The following is a 23,315-nucleotide window of genomic DNA, read 5'->3' on the forward strand; positions in this document are numbered from 1 at the left end:
GGTATTTATCTAATAATAATTCATTATGCAATTCATGGTTTTGTGTGGTTTTCTGTATCTATGTTTGATTTTATAATAAAAAATCTTTTTAAAAAAGTTATGTGCATGTGCTTGTCTTGATAAAAATGAATTGTTTAAAAAAAAAGTCAAGTGGATCTCACACAGAGGAGATTTTCTAGCAAGATGTTCTCTGTGCATCAACATTGGGTATTTCTGAGTGGTCTGATTTGGAATGTTTTCTTCTTTCATCTCTGTTCTGTCCTAAATCACAGACCCTTAAAAACTGGCTACTGCACAAAAGAGTCAATATTTTTAACTTAAAAAGTCAACCGTAGGTATCTATGGGCTAATCCTTCAAATTTGGGGGTTCCAGAGCTTTCTTCTTTTCTCTCCACCTGATTAATGTTAAACCCAGAATTGAAGGATAGAAATGGAAAAAAGTAAATCTAAAATGAGCTCAATTTTCTGTCTTCCAGATCTACCAAAAGACTGGCTCGTGTGGGACCATTTACATTCCCTCTTGTCGCCACTGAATATATGAAGATAATTCAGGGATATAATAATCATGCATTTTTAAATCTGCTTTACTTTTGTTTATATAAAAAAAGCAACCTAATACTTTGGCGATAAAGAATGAATTTAAATATTAGACACTAAAATGTTATTCTGAATTAGTAAGATGTATATACAAGTACCTCCAATCTCAAAGTTTGCACTGTCCCTTGAAAACTAAATGAAGCCAAGGCCATCCAATTTCAACAAAAAATAGTTACTTCAGGGCCCTCAGGAAATACCAAAACTCATGATATTCAGAATGGACAATCAAAAAGCATACACTTACACTAAGGAAGGGAGGAGGGGGTATCTGGGTGGCTTAGTTGGTTGACTGGCGGACTCTTGATTTTGGCTCAGGTCATGATATCAGGGTCATGGGATCAAGCCCCAATTCGGGCTCCATGCTCAGCACAGACTCTGCTTGAGCTTCTCTCTCTCCCTCTCCCTCTGCCCCTCCCCAACACTGGTGCATGCGCACGGGCATGTGCAGGCTCTCCCTCTCCCTCTTTCTCTCTCTCAAGTAAATAAATCTTTAAAAAAAAAAAAAAAGGAGGATAAAACTACTCAATTAACACCAGAAATATGACCCATTAGTGCTTGATGGGTTTATGGACTGGGAGTTAGTCTTATTGGAAAACGTTTACATTTCTTCCTCCCAAAACAAGTACCGTAAATTCTAGCAGACACTGGGCCTTCTAGCCTAAATCCAAACTTAACTGTAAACACACTGATTCATTTTCCCTCTCTCAGAAGAGCTCCAAGCACTCAAGAGACATCCTCTGAATTCCATCTTCCTAGGAGTGGGACACTAGAGCCAGAGGAACTCCAGGCACCAGCCGGACAAGCCAACAAACTCCTCCAGGGGGGAGGACTATATACAAGCAGCCAGGCAAGACAGCAGAGGGGCATAGACCAGAACCCACATCTGCTCTGCCTTCCCAAGCTATGGCCTTCAGAGGGTCTCATGGGAGTTCCCGAATGGCATGAAAATTGTGTGTGATTTTTTTTTTTTCCAAGTACGCTCTATGGCAGATTTGAATCAACAAAAAGAAAGAAAATTGCAAAAGTTGCTCAGACCAAACCACGATTATCAAGGAGAAGTTTCCAATTCCAAATTTGGGATCTGCAACCAAGTAAGTCCCTGGTTTTTATTTGTTTGCCATTCAGCTTGGGGACTGCTACCCCAGAACACACATTACTAAGACCCACACTGGTCTGGCAGAGGAGGGAGGTTCATAGGGAAAGACAGGAATTCTCTGCAGGCTCAGAGACCTGTAGGCACAGGGACTCCACTCATAGGATATACTGAATCGTTCAATTATCTTAAAATTCACATAACCCGAAAAGCTCAAATACACAGATTTTTTTAAAGTTACCTTTATATGTAATGGGCGATTGGAACAACAGCCCAGGGGAATGGGTTTGATTCAGAAGTACCTCCGAACAAAGAGTATACTATGAAAGGTTTCAGTTTACTTAAACACAATGGCCTGATTTCTAACCATTCCAGGTGAAGGAGTCTTGGTTCAGGGAGGAAGCCAGATGGCCTGGCCTTGGGATCACAGGACAACCAAAGGCCAGAGTAAAAACTGGATCCCAATCTGGGGCCCAACCATGCAGTGAACCAAGAGTTCACTGGACTCACTTTTAAGTGTGAGCCTTAGGCAAAGGATTGGATCCACAGTTACCCCACCTCACAGAGAGCGTTCAGTTCATGTTTAAATGAATCGCATAATGACGTGATTCCACCTTTAAAACTACCCTGAAACAGTTCCCACAGTAAGGTTCCTTTAAATGAAGGTAGGAGTACAGCTTCTAACTAAGGTTATAAAAAGAAAAGATATACATTTATAGAGATATAATGCGCTATAAAACGTGTCCTCCGGAGCAGAAGTTTATAGTAGCAATAGGTTCCTGCTTTGAGAGATTTAAATCATCACATTTCAGAATGGCTACATCTTTAAAAAAAAAAAAAAAAGTTTTTAAGAAACACACAGGCATCAGCTGTTAAAGATTTTCTTTTCGTCAAGTAAATTTGTTTTACAGCTCTAATTTCTCAAACTGGGCTAACTTAAAAATCCAGAGGAATCATGTAATTCAAGTGAAAAAACAGCACAGGAAAGAAAGAAAATTGGCAACCGGCTCAAGGCTGTTTCAATGGCTGACCTCTGTAACTAAATAGTCATAATAACAAATAGGTGGTGTTTATTAATAAGCACTTAAACTACAGCGCCCCCCCTTACCCTCACTGTCCCATGAAGAAGGCACCCCATCTCAGACCTACCGAGGAGGAGACTGCAACTCTAGGAGCGGGAAAAACAGCCAACACAGCAGGCAGGTGGCACAGATGGGGCTTGAACCTGGGCGGTCTGGCTCTGGAGCCCAGCCTCTTGGCACAGCAAGATGAAACTTGTACTGGCAAATCCAGTTTATTGACTACTTTCTAGGAAACTTGCCCTCTCATACAGAGAAAACTTCCACATAATAAAAACAATATTCAAATGACCTTAAAAAAAAAAAAAAGAGCCTGGAAATTATGGGAGGGGGGTGTAAGACACCCAGTAGAACTGAAGAAACATTATTTTAAAATTTCAACATCAGTTCTAAGGTCCAAAATCTAAGTCAACCCACTATCTACTTAGGTAAGTTTCTACCCAGGCCAGTGGCCAGGACATCTGGGTTCCAGCAAATCAACAGAACTAGCTAGTCAGCAGACTACCCTTTCCATCCCAAACGAACCCACTTCTGCAGATCAGGGCAAAGAATCACAACCAGATGGTGAACGCTTGAGTTTCCATTTTCAAAATACTAAACTATGACCATAGCAATCATTTTGTTTTATTTAAAATATACTGTCTCCCACCGATCAAAGGCATTTTAAAGGGCCAGTAAGAAGGCTGCCCATCAAGTCATCAGGAGCTTTTAGAGGCCACAGCATTGTCCTCTTTCAAATCTTCGATTATGTGCGTCCCCTGGGGATGGTGGGGGAGGAGCTCTGCCACTCTTAGGAGGTCACAGTCAGAACCAGGGATACTGAAAAGCAAAGCCAGGGACTAGCTCAGAAATGGCTAGACCTTGAAGACAGAGCCTGTCTGAGACAATGAAAACTGGGTCCCCCTTTACTCCCCACCTTTGTGGAGAAAACAGGACACAGGGTCTCAAGTTAGAGAAACCCACAGGTGAAAAGCCAAAAACAACATCCATCAGAAACTAGAGAGATCTGCTCACAGGCGAGAGGGGACGGGGGCCGGAGGTCACAGTAAGGACAAAGGATTCCTAAGACAAAGGGGGAAGCAGAAGGGCGGGGGGTCGGGGGAGGGCACTAGAAAGAGAAAAGATGAAGGCAGGAGGAGGGAAGGGGGAGAGAGGGGAGAGGGACTGCAGGAGAGGGAATGGGGGAGGGGATAGAAAGCAGAGGAATAGGGAGGGAAGACCAGAGGAGAGGTGAGGGGAAGGACAGGGGAAGAAAAGAGGGGAGTGGGGGAGGGGAGAGGGAGAAGAGGGAAGGCAGGAGGAGGAGGGCGACAAGCAGGGACAAACTGAGACAGCTGAGTGCCATGAAATGGTTGCTAAGCTGCTGCCCATAAACCCACAATAATGGCTGCAGATACACTAATCCTTACCCCAAAAGGGGGAGGCAAGATCAGCAAGAACACTAAAGCAGAGTTCCCGGGATCAAATTCCACATAAGCATCCTTCCTAATGTATTCTTTACAAAGGAGGCCAACATTCTCTGGTATTAAGAACCCAGGCTCATCATTCTTTTTAAAGATGAGACAAGGAGATCAGTATAATTAGTAACACTTCCAGACCACGGCAGGTCAGAGTCCACTTAAATATTAGAGATAGCAGTCATAGCTAGAGCGGCAACAGGAGATGATCAGCCCCAGAGAGCAGGACAGCCCATTTGCCACCAGCATTAAGAACTGTAATTCTTCTCCGGAACACATACTAGGAAGCAATCACTTTCACGGGCTCATCTTCCAAAAGAAAAAAAAAAAGAAACAAAGAACATTAGTTCAGTGAAAAACAATTTATAAGCAGAAGCAATTTTTACTCAGAAGTCTCTATTTCAAAAGTATTTTCATTTAATGGAGGTCCTGAAAAATAATATAAGGAAGTAATAATCTGAAAGTCATTTACTGTAATACATCATCCTAATAAAATAAAGGACAAAAACCACACCATCTCAATAGATGTTGAAAAAACATCTGACAAAAATTCAACACCCTTTCATGACAAAACACTCAACAAACTAGAAATAAAGAACTTCCTCAACCTGGTAAAAAGCATCTATGAACAACCCACAACTAACATCACACTTATTAATGAAAGAATGAATGTTTTCCCCTATGATCAGAAACAAGGCAAGGATGCCCACTCTTGCCACTTCTGTTCAACATGGTACTGGAGGCACAGAGCAGATAGGAAAGAAAATGAAATTAAAAAAAAACACTCATACTGGAAAGGCAGAAGTAAAGCTTCTACTTCTACTTGCATATGACATGATCTTATATACAAAAAGTCCTAAGGAACCCACTAAAAACCTATTAGAACTATTAAACAGGTCCGGCAAGGTTGCAGGATATGTCATCAATATACAAAAATCAGTTGTATTTCTATACACTAAGGAATATTCTAAAAATGAAATTGGGAAAATTATCATATTTATGATAGCATCTAAAAGGATAAAATACTGAGGTATAAATTTAACAAAAGAAGTGTAAGACTTGTACACTGAAAATGACATTGTAAAAAGAAGTGAAGAATATCTAAATAGATGAGAAGACATCTCACATTAAGGAAGACTTACTATTTTAAGATAGCAACGGTCCCAAAATTGATCTACATATTCCATGCAACCCCTATCAAAATCCCAGTTGCTTTTACTGCAGAAATTAAAAGCTGATCTTAAAATTCAAATGGAAATGTAAGAGATCCAGAATAGCTAAAATAATCTTGAAAAAGGAAAATAAAGTTGGAGGACTCACACTGTCTGATTTCAAAACTTACTACAAAGCTATGGTTAATCAAAAGAGTGTAGTAATGCTACAGATCAATGGAACAGAACTGAGAACCCAGAAATAAACCCTTACGCATACGGACAATTGACTGTCGACCAGACAATTTAATGTGGAAAGAACGGTCTTTCCAGCAAATGGTGCTGGGACAATACCCCCATGCAAACCAGCAAAGTTGGACCCCTACGCACACCATACACAAAAATTAACTTGAAATGGATCACAGTCCTAAATGTACAAGCTAAAACTATGAAACTCTTAGAAGAAAATACAGGAATAGATCTTCATGACCTTAAGTTAGGCAATGCTTTCTTAGTTGTAACACGATAAGCACAAGTAACCAAAAAGAGATAAACTAGGCTTTGTCAAAATTAAAACTTTGTGCTGCAAATGATACCATCAAAAAAGTGAAAAGACAACACAGAATAGATATGTCAAGGCTGTTCAAAACAAAACAAGGTATCCTTGGTATTTTGGTCCAGGTAAAGGCAGCTCAGCATTCCTAAACCTATCCCAACACCCTTGCGCCACCTCTAGGAGACTCTATTTGAAAGATTTCAAGAGTTATCTAGTGGGTTGTGAACCTCTCTCTGCCACACTCCAATCCCAGCCTCCCCTCCACTTGAGGTCCCCCTTATAAGAAGCGATTGACCTCTCCGATCCACACCCTTGTCAGGCAAGGTGCTAAAGATACTATAACCCTGTCTTTCACGTATACAAGGTCCCAGGGCTCTCCCTGCAGCGACCCTCCAAGACAGCTCTCGGGAATCCAGGACTGCACATTACCCTTGTAATGTACCTTCTGGCACATTACCCCACACACAGCCTGCCTCTGGAAGGGGGAGAAGCATGGACCTGAGTGAAGATGCCTGGATTTGAACACCTCAATACGGACCAGCTACTCAACTTCCAATGGTTCGCCAGGACCCACCTCGGCGAAGTCACTGGGAGGATAAAATGCTATAATCCATGTAAACACTCACTAAATGTCACCTGTTGTTCTGAGAAAGGAGAGGCAGGTGTTAGAGCCCACTGCTAGAGACAGAAAGAGAGTCTTCTACCATGATTTCCCAACATGGGTCATGCTGCTCCCTCCATCTGAACAGCCCTGCTCCCCCTTGAGCTGGGCACCTTTCCTTTACCTCCGGGGACCTTTCCCAAACTCCCCAAGCCTAAAAGCTCCTGTGACAGTCCTCCGAGCACAATGGCCTCTCAGTCACTGCTACAACTCTACATTTCTTTGTGAAATGTCCTTAATGTCTGTCTACACCACCAGACTATAAACTCCAGTGGGTGGGGGCTGCACGACTGCTCACCATCCCCCGCACCCTGCCCGCCATGCCTTCAACAGAAGCGCTTTGCCAGGCACTGTGCTAGGTCCTGAGCACCCCCAGTGAACATCACAGATGAGGTTCCCAACCTCCAGCAGCTTCCGTTCTCCTTCGGGGGAAGGCTGGAAATAAACCCCGGAAACCAGCGAAGAAGATCATTAAGAAAGTGGGCACGCTATACATATCTGTCCAGTAAGTGAATGACCAAGAACTGTACCCATTTAGTTACTTGACTCCTGAAAGCGCGAAAGCATCTTCCGTGTGTCCTGCATGATAGCAGGTGCTTGCTTACCCGGAACCACAGCGCTATGGGCGACGCTTGGCCAGGTCCGTTTTAGGAGCATCAACTCCCTAGAAGGCGAAAAGGCACTTTGACAGGTACAGTCAGGTCGAGTCTGATTCCCCAGACTAGAAACATGTCAATTTCCCCCAGCTGGAGCATGAGTCAAAGCAACCACAATTATCTCAGGACCCAGGAATCCTGTTATTACACAGCTCTGGTGATGACGACTTGTGATTTTAAAAGGTTCACAAACGTGTGACAAAAGAGTACAAGAGAGGCCGTGGAGCAAGTTTGCTCCGGGGGGAGCCGCTCTCATTCCCAGATCCATGCCCCCCATCACCCTGGCAGACGGAGAGAGCAACTTAAATCTTCATCATGAAAACTGACCAAGACCGGAAGGGTCACGTTTGCTCTTCAGCCACCTGATATTTACTGAGCAGCTACTAGGTGCCAGGAGCTACTGCCTGCGTCTAGTGGCACTGGGAACACAGGGAGAAATGAATCCGACAAAACCCTGCCCTGATGGAACCTGCAGTCCATTGGCAAGAATGATCTCCACATGCTCTGCCCCCTATAAGACCCAGACAGGAACAGCCCTTCGGGTCAAGTGCCACGTGCCAGGGCGGATGTCTGCATGCCCTCCACTGTCCCACTGAAGCCTCTCACAGACGTTCTTTACCTCCAAGGGGCCACAGGTAGAAGTATCAGCAGTGACAGGCCACCGGGAGAACTGCTGATACCGATGGGTAACCTGGAGTCAAGAAAGGCTTCCCATGCCAACCTCGGGTCAGACCCACAAAGTGAGCAGGAATCAGGCCAAGCTGCCAGGACAGGCTGTGCAGGGAGCAGGGGCAGGGTTAACGGCCCAGGCAAAGTCCAGGAGGAAGAAGAGAAAGCAGGGCCCAGTGAAGGAACTGAAAAGCTCTGAAGGGCTTTAGCAAGGGAAGGGGGGGCAGCAGCCTCTTTGGCCCCATGGGGAGCTCCTGAACAGGTTGTAAGCAAGCAGGTGAAGGGATCTGGCGTACGCTTTAGAAAGGTCACCTTAGGAGCAGAGTAGAGAAAATATTAGAGCAGCCAAGCCCAGCAGGGCACTCAGAGGGATCTGGAAGGCAAACACCCAGGGGAAAGGGCGAGAGCGAGAGAAACGGAGAGTCAGGAGAAGGTCCAGGCTCCTGCCTGAACAGCTGGCAACAGTGGTAACCTCCCTGTGACTGGGCTCACAGGTAGACCCCTTTCTTGGTGGGGAGGGAGTGGGGGACGGGGGAGCAAGGGGCGGGGGTGGTAATGAGCTGGGCTGTGTTCATGCATCCCAAGATGGAAGTGCGCAGTGGGCAGGCAGGCAGGCAGGCAAGCAGGTAAATGGGTCCAGGGCTCAGGAGACAAGATTTGGGAAGCGATGGCAAACGAGGCCACAGGTGTGGTCACCTCCAGGGGCAGCGTGCAAGGCAAGGTGCTCAGCTGAGGTAACACACCCCGAGAATGCCACCCCTCAAAGGCTGGGGGCGGGGGGCAGAGGAGCCTGCAGCCTGTGAGGCAGGGTGGCAGAAGAAGTGGGAAGGAAGCCAGAAGGGAGCAGCTTTTTAGAAGCCCGGGGAAAAGAGCCTTTCAAGATGGAAAGAATGCGAGTGTGTAGCCTGTGCTGTCGAAGGTCAAGAATGCCAGGACTGGGTGTGCCCTGGACTTAGCACCAAATTCAGCGCTCTCAGTAGGGGAATAATGGGCTCAGGTGCCTGAGGGCAACAGGGCCAGGGAGGAGGGGCAGGAGAGGTTTCAGTGAGACTGGCCGTGAAGGGGGCTGGGGGAAGAGCCATGGCCAGGGGAGACCAGGGGTCTAGATGATGGGAGAGAACGGAGTAGGTCAGAGGATGTGGGATGCAGTCCACAGACAGGATGAGGCTGAAGAGACAGAAAGAAGGACTGATAGTCCAGGAGCCACTCCTGAGGAGGTGGGAGAGGATGAGACCCACAGGATGATGCAAGTCAGCCTCAGGCAGGAAGAGGGTGCCTCCTTCACCTCACAGGAGACAGGACAGAAGAAAGGCTCTAACATCTGGACATGAAGACTGGGAGGCAGCAAGTCTGCTCCAGGGGTAAGTAAAATGTTTAGGAAAGACATGGCACAAGGCAGAGACGAGAAACCTAAAGAAACATACACACACAACTGGGCAGAGCCTATGGCCCCGCAGCGCAGAGTTCGGCCTGGTGGCACAAAGGAAGGACATCGAGTGCTCGGTGACAGTAGGCCGGGGTGGAGGGGAGACGCCGGGAACCTGGAGGGGGCAAGGAACGTGTGCAGAGGCCTGGAAGGTCTGGAGTTCAAAGAGCAAGGTAGTTATGCTGAGGGTTTCAGAGGTGGGACAGGTGACTTCAGGAGATGACACAGTCCAGGCTGAGACTAGGGCAGTGGGTAAAGCAGGGAGGAGAGGCCACCACTGAAGAGGAGATGGTCAAGGGGCCAGATGAGTCATCAGAATCCCGAATGATGCACTAGGTCAGGGGAAGACGACTTTAAGCCAAATGTCCCGGTCTTCCATGATGGGGGGCAGAGAGCCTGGGAGTGGAAGGAGAGGACAATATCCCAAAGCGTCACCAGCCCCAAAAGAGTGGCGCTCAGAGCTCCCCTCGCTGAGTGCCTGCTGCGTGCTTCCAACAAGCAAGAAGGAGCCAAACCGGTCTACACATCACCTTAGTAAATCCCCGCGATCAGCTACACAGTCTTATTCTATAGATGGAAACAGGGACGCTCACTGGCTGAGAACTTTCCCAAGGTCACAAAGCCTAAACCGGCTGGACCCAGATTATGAGGTTCAGGCATGTGAAGATCCAATGTGCTCGGCCCCGCCACATGCACAGAGAGACAGGGTAGATTGCATTATTTATGCCCCAGCAATCACTTAGCCCCATGCAAGGGCTCTCTAATTGCGCCTCACACCATCTCCAAGGAGGAGGGGTCAGGGGCCACCGGCTGCCAGCTAATAAGCGACCAGCTATCCTCCTGAATGGCTTACTGTACTCGCTGACGTGGGAGGCCATGGTAATTACCCAGAGCCCATTAAAGAGAGCCCAGAATGTGATGTGCTGATAGTTCCAGAACAAACACATCGAAATATAGTTTAAGACAGCTCGAGCCCAGAACGGATATTTCTAAAAGAGCTGACTCGCTCGTATTCTACAGGAAAAATCCCTTCCTTCCCACATTTCCAACAAAGCAGCCAGTGTCTGAATTCAATGACAACGGAGTTTCATTTTAAGGAGGGCAGCGGCCTACCACACTGGTTTGGGGGAGTTAAAAATTATTGGTGTCACAGGCTTGGGGTGACAGAAAAGACCCCAGGGAGTAAAACAGGACGACAGTCTTGTAATAAGTGAGACGGCCGTCGGCATTAATTTGGTTCTTCATAACTTGCTATTTATTTATTCAGATGCCAATAAGACACAGTGGAAAGGCCTGGAAGAGAAGTGTTCAGAGGTTGGAAAGAAGCCCTCGAGTGTTGACACACTCTAGGTGAATTTGAGCAATATCCTGGGGCTTCACACCATACTTGGCAAAGACTCACTAGGCCATGAACAGCACAATGGGGTGATAGGCAGCTCCTCTGCGCTGCACACAGAGGAAACCCAAGCCCCAGAGCCACTACCTGGAAGACGGCAGCACGTTCTAGAATAACCGGGCATGCCCCACTCATCCTCACTTTATTGCAACCCCAAGTAAGCCCAACTCTCGTGTTGATTATTCTTGCCATACTCTACCAGAAAGCAGCAAGATCTTCTGTCCTTAAATATTCCAAGATTCCAAGAGAATGCACCTTCCAGATTCTTTACTGATAACCTCAGTGGCTGACCGGCTTGAAGCATCAGCACAGACTTCTCAAAGGAGCCTGCTAAGCACTCCTAACTCAGTCCCTTCAAGCCTGCAGGTGAAAGAGCGGAACCCTCTAGCTTCCCAGAGGGAAATCATCTCAGATTATGAGGTAAGCAAGAGTGATAATGATAAACCGGGGATCAGCTTTTAATATTTCTATAATCTTCCTGGTTCCTGAAATTCTGATCCTCACTGGGGGAAAATGCTATCATCCACACTGTGAGGAAATTGGCAACGTACCTCAAACAACCCCACTCTAATTTATGAGAAGCATTTTTAAAACAGTAAATTTCAAATAGGGCACTGTATCCAGACACAGGATAAGCAAATGGGCAACATACACAAAGAAAATACCATCGAGTCGCTTGAAGAATCTTCGGAAATTTTTCAGCATTGAAAATTCAAATTGCTACGCTTCACTCTAAGCAATTGTTACTAATGCTGTGCTCTGAGGCACACCGTTCCTTTCCCTCTTTGTAATCTGTTCAACAGTTACTTCATGCTCCTTGCCTTGGGTTGAAGTTTGAGATTCATCTTCTTCCCTCGGCCAAGAAGAGTAACTTCGGAGCTATGAAAGAACACAGCATTCTCCTTCCTCTCGGCCTTTACCTCAGGCTTGAGATGAAGATGCCTCCACTCACTTCTTAGGTGTTGCGTAAACTTTAACTCCAGCAGTCCCTACTAACCACTTGACCAACAAATGACACAGAATGACTTTTAACACCAGGATCTATGAATTATGTAAATGCTGTCCGGTGTTAAAAGCTCCATTCGGCATGTACGCGACCTAAGGCATCACAGGACATTCTTCCTTGCCACAGCTCCCCACACCCACCGCCAGCCTGTCCTGAGCCTCTACCCCAACACACACTGCATGCCTTACCCTGGCCTGGAGCTGCCACCACCCTGCCTGGGCCTGTACCAACACAGAACCCTCTCCCCCTCCCTCTCCCCGCTCCCACACCCTGGCTCTCCGTGCAGCAGCTGGGGAACCCATGCACAGAGTAAATCCATTCATGTCACACCTCTGCTCAGAATCCTCCAGCAGCTTCCTTCCAATCATACTCAAAATGAAATCTCAACTATTGACCATAGCCAGGCAGGCCAGTGGGACACAGGCCTGTCCTGAGCATCTCCCTCATCTGTGTCCACTTTCCCGGGGGATTGGGTGGGGGGGGTTCCCTGCATTAAGGTCACACCAGCCTTCTTGCAGAGGCCTGGGCCCTTGCTGTTTGCTCTGCCTCAGAGGACGCTGTGCTTGCAGTTTCCCATGGCTCATTCCCCTCCCCATTACTGGGTCTCTGCTCACCCATAACCTCCCAACAGAGGCCTTCAGAACCACTCCACCCTCAGTCACCCCTCCCTCCCTATCGCCGCTAGTCACTACCTGGCATTACAGCTTACACCTGCTACTCAGCTGACATCTGCCACTCGTTTGCATCGTTCTCTCCCCTGCCCCCAGACCTGAGCTGTCTAGTTTACTGTCACACTCAATGCCTGGCCCAGGGAGGCCACTCCGCACATACTTACAATCACTCTTCTAACCAGATCTCCAGCTCCCCATCCTACCGAGAAGGATGTCCAACCAAAGCTGACTCTTACCTGCTGGAGACCTAGGAAATCAGAACCGACCACGTTTCTGGAATAAGTGGACACTACTCAGCAAATACACTGAGATTCGGCATGGACACTTGTCACTGTTGCCCCACAGCCTGGAGCCATGGCACCTGTCCCCACCAGTCTGTAAGAGCTGGGGCGGCCACCATGGGAAAAGGCTTCCTATTTTATGATTCCCCTTCTTCAGATAAAGCTAGGGAAATGAAGAAAAGGCCATTCTTCGTTTTATTTCCCAATCTCTGAATTAGCAGAGAACCCAGTAAGAATTACATGTCCAGTTCAGTAACTCTCTTCCCATGCTGATCTCACTCTACATTTTGGGTTTGGGCTTTTTTTTTTTTTTTTAGTATTTTTACAACAAAATGATTTTTAAAATCCAAAAAAGGTATTTTTTCTAAAATAGTTATATTTAGTTATATTTATTTTCCTTTGAAGAAAAATGCCCAGGTTATAGAAGCTTTTCTTAAAATTAGAATAAGATAGGACACTGATATATGTATTATTTCATTATTTTTGAAATTAAAATAGGATCAATTTGTCATAGCTACAAAATTAACATAAATATCTCAAAACGTCAGCACTTGGAAATAAACAGTAGAAAACTTCTATAATGAAGCTTGCATCCCTTTGAGCTTTAAAGCACATACACTGAGGTCCCAGCACATAACAGCACATCCCCTGTAGAGATTCAGTTCCCCCAGAACAATAATTTAAGGTGATCTGATACTGATTTTACCTTGTGTTTCCAAGCCGACATGGGTTACTATAAAAATGAGGGGTGAGGGAAGGGCCACGTGGAAGCTTACTGACAGAAGTTATCAGCGGGACCCAGGACAATGGTGGCAGGAGGGGTCATCAGCCAAACCCACAACCCACAGACTGTGTGCAAAAATGAACAGAAATAACCAGTCCCTGTCCGGCTCCTCAGTCTGCCCGGGTTCCAGTGGCCCTGGAACCGCTGCTGAGCCCCACGAGTGGAGAGAGCAGTAAGCTAACCGTGCAGTTTAAAACAGGCTCTTGACCAGACAATCTCCAGTGTTCATCACCCTCAGACTTACCTGCGCTCCTTACTTTCTAGGAAACGCCGAGGCTCACTTTTAACCTAAAATGGGCAAACTTTCTTCCCGTGCCACTCTGTCCTGTCCTAGTCCCACACAGGGTTAAATAAGAGGGCCTCAAAAGAGAAAAGAAGGAAGTATTAAAGGAGGGAGGGACTGAGGGAGGGCTGGGGGGGGGGGGTTGGTAACAGCACAGAAAAAGAAAAGATGGAGAGAGAGAGACAGAAACAGAGACAGAGAGAGGCAGGGAGAGAAAGACAACAAACAGAGAAAAACAGAAAGACAAAAGAAGAAGCAGAGAAAACACACAGAGAGGGCAAGAAAAAGATGAGGAACAACAGAGAGAGAAAACGACACAAAGGGCGAAAGAGAGAGAGAGAGAAGGGAAAAGTTCACGGGGAAAAGGAGTGATGTGTTTCATGGAAAAGCTATTTGTTACCGAGTCGCTCCTTTTCCATGTACTGTATTATGCCATATGTGGGAAGTGAACAAGGCTGGAACTCCGCCTAAGAACATCTGCCACGGAGGGACTTGAAAAGCCCTAATAATAGCACAGCTGGTGTCCCCAGCCTAATGAGCTCACCACCCACGTGACCGCTCTTCCCCGGCGGCTCCTCCCCAGAGAGGAGGCGGCCAACAGACCTCTCCGCCCTCCCTCCCCCAGGCTTTATTTCCTCCACTGCCTTCCCGCTCTCTTTCCCTACACCGCCCCCACCCACTTTCCTGAACTCAGTTACCCCGATCCGGCAGTTCCTATGAACAGAGACCTTCTTAACAGGAAAGGCACAGATCAGAAACAAAAGGGAGGCACCACTGCAAATCTTCTAGACATTAAAAGGATAATGGTTATGCCGATAAATTCAACCACTTAGATGAAACAAAGTCCTTGAAACATACAAGTTAACCAAAACTAACACAAGAGGAAAGAACAGATCTGAATAACCCCATCTTTATGAAAGAAATGGAACTCCTAATGAAAAACTTGTCCAGATCCCACGAAAGGCCAGTGGGCCATCAGCTGTGCCTTGACGCCAGGGTACAGGGTACCGGCCCCTCCAGGAGCCCCAGTGACCGTCTGGGGAAGCCCGTCTCTGGCAGGGAGGCTCTCAGCCAGCCTGACTTTCCCACTGACCACTGCATGTTGCTAGGAGAAAACCATACACAGCAAAATTGGCTAGGGGGTGGGGAGGACGTGAACAAAGAAGTGAGCTTTTACAAGGCTGGGAAGTTTTAACCCTCTCTGGTACGATTTTTTGAAAGTAATTCCCATATAGCACACTTTGAAAAGTCCTCTAGTACTTTGAAGAACCTATACCTTAGCATCAGGAAGGGCAAGCATTTCAGCTTCTAAGGGGAATCCTATCGGAAAGGGACAGAGAGGAGACTCCAGTTGGCACTGATACCGTATCCATAGCAATTGGAAGAGGTGCTGAAAAATCTGGGACACCCCCCCCTTCGCTCAGTCCAGGCAACACATCCTGACCACAAAGAAGAGCCAGATGGATATGATACATGGGATTTACTCCCCAGAAAAAGACAAGAAGGCCACAGTTCAGGAACCAAGCTTGGTAACATACAAAAGCATGGATGTGTTTGTAAGCATGCAGTATGAAGGCTAGCAAATTACTAGATTCTACTCTGCCTACCAGGTAATTATATCAACAGCAATCACACGATTAGCTAAAAGGTGGGCAATCATGGATTTTTTCTACTATTAAACACTGTTCCACATTAAAAGACAGCGTTTTATATCTTGTTAATGCCATGAACAAATTATCTGAGCCTTCACAATGTCCTGTTTTGATTTAGGACATCAAGCCACTCTTGCCATAAGTTAACACTACAAAATCCACAGAAACTTAGAAAAGAACAATTATGGTATCTGAAGGACCATCATAAGTGCTTGTATATATCATTCCCTTTTGTCAGAATGTTTAATATACTGAGAAGAATCCTTTCCAAGACACAACACAGTTGTTTCCACTCACAAAACACTGAAAAGCATTAACAGAATCAACTGCCATTCAATCTTTACCAACCTGCCTTTTCACTTCTTACTCTCTTGAGTCAGTCAGACATCCAGGCCAAGACTACGGTTCTCAAGCCTCACACTCCACCTGCTCTGTCTTCGGGCCCACGACAGTGCCCCACCGAGCCATAGGGGAGCATGAAGCAAAAGGAAAAATCAGTAATACGGACTCTTTCCGTCTTTATGACAAACGTTGATATTTTGTTCATCATTGATTTCTTTGTGCTAATTTAGATTTTTTTTTTTTTTTAGAAATACTGCACTAAAGTATTATTTCTCTTGATTACTTAAATTGTGGACCCCTTAGGCAAGTGCCTTTATCACGTCACCCTAGGCCTGGCCCTGGGCCACAGTGATAACTATACACCCTGCGTAAACCAAGGAAAAATGACTAAACACCCAAGCTTCATCAACTACCGCAAAGACTCAGTCGGTTAAGCGGCTGCCTTCGGCCAGGGTCCTGGGATCGAGTTCACATCGGGCTCCTTGCTCAGCAGGGAGCCTGCTTCTCCCTCTCTCTCCCTCTGCTTGTGCTCTCTCTGTCAAATAAATAAAATCTTTTAAAAAAATTCTGTGGAACAGCTAACTATCTTGCGTCATGTTGCATTAAAATCTCATAGTTGCCAAATTCACTGGAACCTTTCATTGTCTTATGCATGCAGCCCCATTAATTTTTCCTTAAACACCCACCTTGCACGGTTAATACCTCCTTGTAGGTAACCACCACTATTCTGATCCTTATTATAGGATAGTTTTGCCTCTGTTTGGACTTCCTAAAAATGGAATCCTCTGGAATATCCTTTTGTGTCTGGTCTCTTCAGCTCAACATTTTCTCTGTAGTATTTGTGTACTCGTTGCATCTATTAATAGCTCATACCTTTTTATTGCTGAGTAGTAGTGCATCGTAGGGATAAACCACGATTTTGTTTACACAGTCACTAGTTAATAGACGTTTGGGTTTCTCCACTTGGGGGCTAACACGAGTAAAGCTGCTACTAACTAAGAAGGCAGCACGCGTTTCTGTTGAATATATGCCCAGGCATGAATCTTGGCATCATAATGTAGATGGTCAGCTTTAGTAAATATTGCCAATTTTCCAAGTGGTCCCTGTTCTTCGTATGTGGTGCGTGAGGCGTCCACTTCTTCCACATCCTCACCGGCGGTTAGTACTGCCAAGTTGCTTTTTTTTTTTTTAATTTTTTTATTGTTATGTTAATCCCCATACATTACATCATTAGTTTTAGATATAGTGTTCCATGATTCATTGTTTGTGCATAACACCCAGTGCTCCATGCAGAACGTGCCCTCCTCAATACCCATCACCAGGCTAACCCATCCTCCCAACCCTCTCCCCTCTAGAACCCTCAGTTTGTTTTTCAGAGTCCATCGTCTCTCATGGTTCTTCTCCCCCTCCGATTTCCCCCCCTTCATTCTTCCCCTCCTGCTACATTCTTCTTCTTCTTTTTTTCTTTCTTAACATATATTGCATTATTTGTTTCAGAGGTACAGATCTGAGATTCAACAGTCTTGCACAATTCACAGCGCTTACCAGAACACATACCCTCCCCAGTGTCCATCACCCAGTCACCCCATCCCTCCCACCCCACCCCCCACTCCAGCAACCCTCAGTTTGTTTCCTGAGATTAAGAATTCCTCATATCAGTGAGGTCATATGATACATGTCTTTCTCTGTTTGACTTATTTCGCTCAGCATAATACCCTCCAGTTCCATCCACATCGTTGCAAATGGCAAGATCTTATTCCTTTTGATGGCTGCATAATATTCCATTGTATATATATACCACATCTTCTTTATCCATTCATCTGTTGATGGACATCACCAAGTTGCTTATTTTATCCATTGTGCCGGGGTGGCAGAAGTTACCTTTGCTAAAACAAGTAATTTCTAGTTCCCTCCAATTTTACCATGATTCCCCAGTTCTAACAGTACAAACTGTAAACCCCCAAGTTACATGTATAAGAATCACAAGAAAGTGCAGCAAAATCTCTAATTCCGAGCTCACCAATTTCGGGAATTCATAAAACACGGACACCCATGAGATAAGCACACGATACTTGGCAAGAACACTTGCAAATGTTCCTGAAGGCCACAAGAATCCTCACAGTCATCACGTTACTGTGCTTACAAGGCGAAGCCGAAGCTCGCATCTCCTCTGATAAAACTCTACAAATATTTGCATACCAACTAAGTATAAACAAACCCAAAGAACATTTTAGCTGTTACCTTACTGGGCTTCTCACAGCAGAGAGAACCCAGGAACCTCACTCCTCGCTGCAGGCACACTGTCTCCCCCCAGCACTTCTGGTCTCCTCTCGGGTCGGCCTCTGCGAGCACTTCCTCACATGATATTATTACTGTCTACACGGCGATGGCCCCCAAACCCTCCCCTCACACTCAGATCTCTCTCCCAAGCCTCAGGCCCAGACGCCCCACTGCCCTAAACTCCTCCACTAGGAAATCTCACAAACACATCAAATTCAGGACCTCCCCAGCAGGATCCTGCGCGTCTTAACCCCCCCGCACAACCGAGTTATCACAATTGAGATAACCCAATTCAAAAATCTCAGCCTCATCCTTGAGGCCACCCCTCCCGAACCTTACCACCTTCTCTTCAAAGGGCAAGCCGTAGCTCCTCCAGGTCCCCCAAAGGAATCCATCCATTTTATCCACACTATCCTCCCTGCCCAGCTGAAGTCACCACCCTCTCTCACCTGTAGCCATGCCAGAGCCCCGGCGCGTGTCTGTCATTCTGGTGGCAGATAAGGCTGGGGACCACACACCTGCCTGGGCACGCTCACCGTGTGACGCCGGCCGCCTCCCCTCATGATACCCCTGCCCTGCCATGGCCTTCTCTTCGCAAAATCTACACGCTGCACCCCTGCTCTGCCCTACTGAACAAAGCGGGTGCAACTTCTTCTGAGTCCGTGAGGGAAATTCTCACACTTGATTACGCTGAGGTTCTCGGCCGTGCGGTCTCCTCAATCAGGATACCACAAAGGACTACAAAAAAGGGTAAGTTTGATGATAAAATAACCAAATGCTCTTCTTTATTCCCTTTGTTCCCTTCTATATGAGTATCAGTTCTCCTCTAGTATCAAGAGACCCAGCTCAGCTAAAAGTTGTTCAAGTTAACACTCAACAGTTGCTATGACATTCCTCTTCTAATCTCTTTTAATAACACAAACTATTTTCCTATCTTCCCAGTACAATAAAAACACACGTACCACATCAGTCAACAGTTTATAGCCTATTTTCCCACTGATCTGCCTGTCATACCTTTTATCTGTTATAATAGTAAGAATATTCTGCTTGTCTTCTCAAACAGAAAGATATTTTCTCGAATACTTAACACCAAACTACATTCCTTCCACAAGAGACCTTGGAAATGTCTTGATATTTGTGCCCAAATATCAAGTCCAAAGGGATTTCTCTGATGCCTCGGGATCCTTGCAAAGTGAACCGGTTCTCCTCAAAGCCAAAGGAGGGAAGTTCATTGTCAGGTGAGCAAAATCCACAGCCCACATCACTGCCTGGTCCCGGGAGGCTAGTCCTGTGAGGACCGTAAAAACTCAGGCCCACACCCCTGGGGCGTGGCACAGGATACCTGCTCTGAAATGACTTGTGGATGAACACATCATAAGGAGTCCAATAACAATAATAATGGCTAACACAAAATGTTTACCATGAGCCATGCATACACAGTAATTCACGTAATCCCCTTAATAACCATATGAGGTTATCCTACGAGGTAAGGATTCAGAAATTGGCTGCCCCAAAGCGGAGTTTTTGCCAGCTTCAACATATCTAAACCCTGAAAAAGCACCAATCTTAGAGGGAAAACAAGAACATGGCTTCAAATGTATCAATCGTGTGCTACAGTTTATCCCAACAAATTGTTAAATCTGGAGAATTTTGTATTCATTTATTTATTATTTTTAACAAGCTTTAGTGCACTTTATTTTTCTTGTATAAAACTAGGTGGTGGCCACAGCTCGAGCCTGGGTCCTCTGCACGGAGACTCTAATTTTTTAATGAATGGAAATAAGGCTATGCCACACTCAAGTACATAAAACAAAACTGTACAATTCCCATAGGATTCAGCATTTTATTTAAAACATATTCTAGATGCAAAGGTTGAAATGAAATACCCACCGTCTGGATGACACTGTTTCCTTCCCTACTACCAAAGCCAGTAAACCAATTGTCTCAGAAATTCTGTGTCCAACTGGGACACTCACAGACACAACACCAGTGACTCATACATGTAACAAATTGCTCATTTTCCTTCTCCCCACCTTTCCTCAAAATCATTATACTGCTATCCCTGAATCATAGCCTATTTGAATCATAGGTTTGGTTTTTTATTTGTTGGTTGGTGTTTTTAATCCCCTGGCACAAAGCTCATCAATCCCAACTACGCTGGGACAAGGCAAGAATCTGCCTGCCACTTTAGTTTAAATAAATCTCCAATCTTCTTCCCAGATTTGAAATTTTTTTAAGATTTTATTTATTTATTTGAGAGAGAGAGAGACACAGAGAGCATGAGAGAGACAGCAAGCAGGAGCAGGGGGCAGAGCAGAGGGAGAGGGAGAAGCAGACTCTCCGCAGAGCAGGGAGCCCAATGTGGGGCTCAATCCCAGGACCCTAGGATCATGACCCGAGCCAAAGGCAGACGCTTAACCATCTGAGCCACCCAGGTGCCCCCCAGATTTGAAATTCTGCAATGTGGGCAAAACCCACGGTTTTGGAGCCGACATTACAACTGTGTTGCCAGATTTCTGATGTTAGACCACCAAACACCTCTACTCCAAGGCAAGGTCCAACAGGCAAACCAAATTTATCTTAGGACCCTGGACTCAGAATCACAAAACATGATGTCCTGTCTTATTGAGTTGCCTTTCCACTGTTGTCCTCCTTGTTCTCCCAACTCACACACCCACATTCCCATTCAAAATAAAAAAGGAGAGGGAAGAATGGAAGGAAAGACCATAAACTCACAGACTCTAAAATACTACAGCTCCTAGAAATCTTATTCATCTGAGTCTCACCACACTTACTAAGTAAATTCAGTGTGACGCCCACAGAGTTAAACAGCAATCAGGAGCAAGGATTGAAGTAAGAGTTCCACTTTTCAGGATCTCTCCACAGCTCAAAGCCAGGTAAAGACTGTGGCTAGTGTTGGGAGAATATCAGAATAAAGAAAAGGGACTTGAAAGAAAGAACCCCATCACACCCATTAGGATGGCTATTATCAAAGAAAGAACAGAACAGAACAAAAACTGAAAATAACAAGTGTTGGTGAGAATGTGGAGAAATTGGAACACTTGTATGTTCTTGGTAGGAAAATAAAATGGTTCAGCCCCTGAGAAAAATGGTATGGCACTTCCTCAAAAATTAAACATAGAATTACCACTGGCCCAGCAATTCTGCTTGTGGGTATGCACCCCAAAGAAGGTAAAGCAAGGACTCAAACAGATATTTGCACACCCACGTTCACAGCAGCATTATTCACAACAGCCAAAAGGTAGAAGCAACCTAAGTGTCCAAAGATGGATGAATGGATAAACAACATGTGTCTATACACGCAATGGAATACTATTCAGCCTTAAAAAGGAAGGAAATTCTGGTACATGCTACAACATGGGTGGACCTTGAAGATACTACGCTAAGTGAGAAAAGCCAGATGCAAAGCAACAAATATTGTACCATGCCTCTTAAATGAGGCACCTAGAGTGGTAAACTCATAGAGACAGAAAGTAAAAGAATGGTGGTTGCCCGAGGCTGGAGGGACGGGGGAATGGGGAGTTAGGGTTTAATGGGTACACAGCAGCAGTTGGGGAAGATGAAAAAGTTCTGGGGATAGATGACAGTGATATCTGCACAACGTGAATGTGTTTAATTCCATGAAACTACTGAAAAACGGCCAAAACGGTCAATTTTGTTATATATATTTACCACAACTTTTTAAAAAAGAATAAAAGCTGATCATTACATTAGAGATTTCCTTCTCTTTAATTTTTTTGTCTTTTCTTGTTTAAGATTTTATTTATTTGAGAGAGACAGAGAGAGGGTGAGAGAGCACAAGTGGGGGAGTAGGAGAAGCAGGGAGCCTGACGTGGGGCTCGATCCCAGAACGCCGGGACCCGAGCTGAAGGCAGATGCTTACCTGACTGAGCCACCCAGGCACCCCTAGAGATTTCCTTTCATCTCTCAGACTGGAGTCTTAGGCACTTCCAGGGCAAGAAAAAGAGAATTTTGCAAAGGTGGGTTGTCTGTGCCCATCCCCACATGAGGTTACAGAAGGAGGACCCTAGGCTGAGAGCTCTGTAGCTGCTAGGAAAGCAGGACAGAAGAAGGGAGGTTGAGAAAGGTTACCTATATACTGGGGTCAGATCCACCTACCTTCCCCCTAGCTTCCACCTTGTTTAGCGATGCCCCACGCATATGACCCAGCACTTCCGATCTGTTCAGCAAAGAGGAGGTGAGTGTGTGGGTAGCTGGGTCAACCCGATGGCTAGAACTTAGGGACAACCACCTACTCATCACTCTGGCATATTTTTAAGAACATGAAACATCACCCAATGTTTTAGGTGTGCGCTGTGGCAGGGAGGGTAAATAACTGGCCACATTTTGGACCGTTTTTCCTCACTGCTGACTGAGAACGACAGCTTGTCCCTTCCCTCCTCGGGTCTTCCCATTTTACAGTTCACTGTGCACAATTTAAGGGAAGAGGTGGGCGTTGGGGAGGGACCGGGGTCAGCAATCTCTTCTGGGAAACCCCAGCCCCTTTCCTTTCAGGGGAGGGCAAGAGGTGGAATCCCACCTTGAGCGCCAACTCTCCCCAGTGGGGCAGGGAACAAGTGGGTACCGGCCACTTGTTCTTCCCAATATATGCAAAGTCTGGCCTCGCGCATGGGGAAAGAACATTCCGAGGAACCACAACGAGGTGAAGAGGTCTCTGAGCATCAATACCACCTGGGAATATGTTTAAAATGGAGATTCATGGGACGCCTGGGTGGCTCAGTCGGTCAAGTGTCAGACTCTTGATCTCAGCTCAGGTCTTGATCTCTCAGTTTTGAGTTCAAGCCCTGTGTTGGGCTCCACGCTGGGCATGGAGCCTACTTAAAAAAATAAAATAAAATAAAATAAAATAAAATAAAAATGCAGATTCACATTTAGCAAGTCTGGGGCGGGGTCTGAGGTTCTGCAGGGCTAAAAGGCCACCAGGTAATGCTGATGGGCTGCAGGCCCACCTGCCACAGGTCGGGTTGTGAAGCCTTACACTCCTGCAACCAGCTGGAGCCAGGACAGCAGGGAACAAAAGCCAGGCACAAAGAGCACCATCAGGATCTTCCTCTCGTGAGCATCACTCTCCTCCACCCAGGCCACGGCCAAGTGGTCCCACCATGAACTTGGACTCTCAGTCCCCTTTGGCATAAATAGCAAAAATGAAATTTTGCTCCCCACTCCCGCAGGCAAAATTTTCCAAAGCTCTTCCAACAACTTCAAGGGCAGCTTCTGCCCTCATTGCTCACCT

The 23,315-nt window shown here is 45.9% G+C and overlaps 1 protein-coding gene across 2 annotated transcripts in view; it reads right to left on the minus strand.

Moving 5' to 3' along the window:
- The window catches only part of TRAK1 (trafficking kinesin protein 1), a 182,488-nt gene that overhangs the window by 154,820 nt on the left and 4,353 nt on the right, over window positions 1–23,315 (minus strand). The window contains exon 1 of one of the 2 annotated variants that reach the window (XM_032408907.1): window positions 13,728–13,834. The exons of the other annotated variant lie outside the window; for it this stretch is intronic. The gene's annotated coding sequence lies outside the window, so the exon portion shown is untranslated. Of the gene's footprint in view, window positions 1–13,727; window positions 13,835–23,315 lie in introns of those variants that run through there. 2 annotated transcript variants of the gene reach the window in all.

This window comes from Phoca vitulina, unplaced genomic scaffold (genome assembly GCF_004348235.1).
Source record: "Phoca vitulina isolate PV1807 unplaced genomic scaffold, GSC_HSeal_1.0 scaffold10, whole genome shotgun sequence".
Classification (NCBI taxonomy): Eukaryota; Metazoa; Chordata; class Mammalia; order Carnivora; family Phocidae; genus Phoca; species Phoca vitulina.